Source organism: Crocuta crocuta, unplaced genomic scaffold, assembly GCF_008692635.1.
Source record: "Crocuta crocuta isolate KB4526 unplaced genomic scaffold, BGI_CrCroc_1.0 scaffold48, whole genome shotgun sequence".
Lineage (NCBI taxonomy): Eukaryota > Metazoa > Chordata > Mammalia > Carnivora > Hyaenidae > Crocuta > Crocuta crocuta.
Genome location: NW_027533089.1, coordinates 2,810,298 through 2,814,099, shown reverse-complemented (window position 1 = coordinate 2,814,099; position 3,802 = coordinate 2,810,298). Strand labels below are relative to the sequence as shown.

Here is a 3,802-nt window from a genome sequence, read left to right as displayed (position 1 = left end):
AGACATATATATGATTTCACTCATATGTGGAATTTAAGAAACAAAACAGATGGACATAAGGGAAGGGAGGGGAAAGAGAAGGAAACAAAATACAAGAGACTCTTAATGACAGAGAACAAACTACGGGTTGATGGACAGAGGTGGGTGGGAGAAGGGTACCAAGGGGGCACGTGCTGTGATGAGCACTGGATGTTGTTAAGTGATGAGTCACCAAATTCTACTCCTGAAACCACTATTGCACTGTATGTTAACTAAAGTTTAAATTTATGTATATAAAAAAAAGGGAAAAAAACCCCTAACTTATGGTGACAGAAGAATAGTGGTTATCTTTGGAGGATATTGACTGGCAGTGCACACCAGAAAGACTCTGGAAGGCTAGAAATGTCTTGTGTCTTATCTGTGTGGTAGTTCCATGGCTGCACACACATGTAGGAAGTAATTGGGCTGTACTTAAGCTTTAAACACTTTACTATGTGTCTAATACACCCCCATTTATAAAAAATGAAGAAGAAAAAGGAGCCTTTTCAGAAGTTATATTCAGAGATCCAAAATTTATGCTTACCCTCAAGACCCTAGCTCTTCATTAGTGACAAAATGATGGCTGGATCCAGTAATTCCCTGAGAATACTTTTGTGGCCCACAATTTAAGAAAAGTAAGGATAATAGTAAATTTTAATCAAAATAGCTTTTCAGTATACATACACTGGGCATCAATATTAATGATTTAAGTATTATTTATTGTGCATATGACACATAGTACAGAATGTGGGTTTGGTTTTTTTGTTTGTTTTGTTTTGTTTTAGGAAGAAACAGCTGCTTTTATTAGTCTCTAGCCAAGAGTCCATGGGTCTTGAAGACCTCTGTGTATTTATTGATTTTCTTCTCCACATTCTTTCTGGCATGTTTCCATAGCCTTGTGAGCTGCTTTTTCTTCAGGTAATGAATCTTGGCCTCCTTCTTCTCCTCTAGGGTGGTGTTACTGCCTCGTACTTCCAGCCAACCTCAGCTACCTTGAGCCAGGTGCCCCAGGTAGGCGGGCTTTCCTGTAGGCTTCAGATGCACAAGCTTGAAGGCAAGAACCACCCTCTTTTTCTTGTCATAGGGTGGCAGGGTCCCATCACACACCTTGAGGTGGTCCAGGGCCAGTCTTGTGGGGCAGCATGCCTCACACTGTCCTCTCAAAGATCTGGCTGGGTGTCCTGAAGGCCTACGTGCCACGGGAGGGGTTGGTGTTCATCTGCTTGTGGAGGAAGGCCAAGTAATTCAGCTTGTTTCCGTAGAAATTGCCAGAAATGATGATGCCCTCACAGCACACAACTATGACCTTCCTGCCCAGCGGCACCTGTTTGGCCACAATGGCTGCCAGGTGGCTTAAGAATGGCTTCCACCATCTGGGGCAACTACCTGAGAAGAGAGGTTCAGTAATTTTTAACAAGTGCTTTTGTCATTTCTTATCGTCTTGAGTTTAAAGAATCCTCTTTAAATATGGTAAAGAGTAGGAACCTGAACCAGGTAAATAGACTAATTTCAGAGATTCTTATAAGAAAGCTTATTTCATTCAGCCTTGTTATGTCGCAAATACATTGCCAACAGAGATTATGGAAGAGGGAGAGTAACCCCTTTTTAATAAAATGGTTTTACTTCAGTTTTTCTCAAATAGAGTGGTCTCCCATTATTGCTTCTCTGATTCTAGCTAATCTTCAAGAGTAATCAGTAAAAGACTTAGTATTAGACATCATTAAAAAAAAAAGAACCAATTTTTAATCAGTTGACTTAAAAAAATCCTTTACCTTGATTTGGTTGATTTTTCTTAATGTTCAAACAAACTATTTTTATGTCTGCAGGAAGCACATGGTTCCCTTTCAAGGAGGAGAAGCTCTCATACTATTTAGGAGTTTTGAATCATTTAAGGAATCAGGAAGTGTTGATAGGCAGGCCCTACAGGGGTGCTATAGACACCAGTCAGGATTGAAAATCCAAGAGGTAAAGTTAGTTGAGAACAGTTTTGTTCTCAAATGAATATCATTTCTTTGGGGGACAACTTTTTTTTAAACATTTTTTTAATGTTTTTAAATTTATTTCTGAGAGAGAGAGAGAGACAGCGTGAGCAGAGGAGGGTCAGAGAGAGAGGGAGACACAGAATCCGAAGCAGGCTCCAGGCTCTGAGCTGGTTGTCAGCACAGAGCCCGATGCGGGGCTCCAGCCCAGTCATAAGATCATGACCTGAGCCGAAGTCAGACGCTTAACCGACTGAACCACCCAGGCGCCCCTGGGGGACAACTTTTGTTGGAGAAAACTTTATTGACAGCAGTGCCCTAACAAACCACAATGCAACCAAATGGCTGGGAGAGTACTTAGGTTCATAATAACCTTTGTCTCTGATTCAATTTCAACACCAAGTTTCTTGGCTGCTGTTTTGAAACTATGACAAAAGGTCAAATGAATCTCAGTGATGTCATGGAAAAATGACAACTTAAAAACGAAGCAATGAAAACAAGCATCTTGTGGAAACTCAGAAAGCCAGTGCTTTTAGGGGACAAGTCCCAGCCTGGGGCTTGACAGGTGGATAGAAACCCAGGAGGAGTGTGGGGTTGGGGGCTGACTAACAACAATTTAGGTGCACTCTTGCTCGCTGCTTCCTGAGAAAGGAGTCTTGCAGCAGCCAGTTGTGAAGGTTCGTGAGTAAATTTTCCAGTCAGCATTATTTGCTAGTTTTTAGAGAGTTTATGAACATTAATATGACATTGGAACAAATGCTTTGAATGTTAGAATGTAGAATTTGGCAAGCCATTATTTTAGCGGTTTAGAATGAATTATTCAATACGTGCTTGTGTTGGACACCTTCTAAGTATCAGGTGCCGTGTCCATGCATGTGCAGGGCAGCTTCTAACCTCATGGTGTTTACAGAAATGTTCTAAGCCCTAATTTCTTCATCTAAGATAGTGTTAAAAAGAATTGACAGGCCCCCAAATGGAGTCATTTTTGCTAAGCCCCACCAACACTTTGTGACTACCTAACTTAACTGCAGTTTTATCCTTTCCCTGGAGTGGAATTTTAGACCAGTCAGTCTGGAATTTCCTGGCCAGCACTATGAGGTCAATCTGTCTTCCCCTAAGGGAAGGGAAGCTTGCCTGAAGTAATGGACTCTTTTAGAATTCCTTGTCCCACCTTCTTTCAGCCTTTAAAATCCTTCCATGTCCAGCAACTCCTTGAAGCTCCCTTTTATTTGCTAGATGGGATGCTGCCTGATTTATCAATTGTTGAATAAAACCAATTAAATCTTTACATTTACTTGGTTGATTTTTTTTTTTAACAATAGGAACCGTCTCGTGTAATTGAGGGTTAAATGAGATCATGAATCTCAACTTTTTACATTGTGTGGCAAATAACAAATCCTCGTGCTGCTTGTAGTCACAGATACAGACAGACTTACGCCTGCATGCTGTTGCGGGAGCTCGGAGAAGGGGTACATCAGCCAACATTAGGAAAAGTGCCCTTGAGGAGGCGAGTGCTAATATATGACCTGAAGAAAGAGAAGAGAGCCAGGATAAAGAGGAGACTTCCTCCAGAAGGGGTGGGGTATAAGGGCGCAAATGCGAGAGACAGTTGGCAGGAGTTCATTTCTGGAGAGCAGAGCTCCAGCTGGGGAATGAGAAGAGATGAGGCTGGGTAGGTGCAGTGTGCTAGTCAAGCAGCTCCAGGGATATCAGCTGGTTTCCACACTATGAATCTTCCCATTGCGGCTGCTTTCAGCTACCAGCAATTGGAAAACCAGCACACAAAACTGGATCTTAAAACATTA

At 41.8% G+C, this 3,802-nt stretch overlaps 1 pseudogene; it reads right to left on the bottom strand.

The window, feature by feature from the left end:
* Positions 1-822: 822 nt before the first annotated feature.
* LOC144216640 (large ribosomal subunit protein uL13-like) lies at positions 823-3,472 on the bottom strand (annotated as a pseudogene).
* Positions 3,473-3,802: the final 330 nt, after the last annotated feature.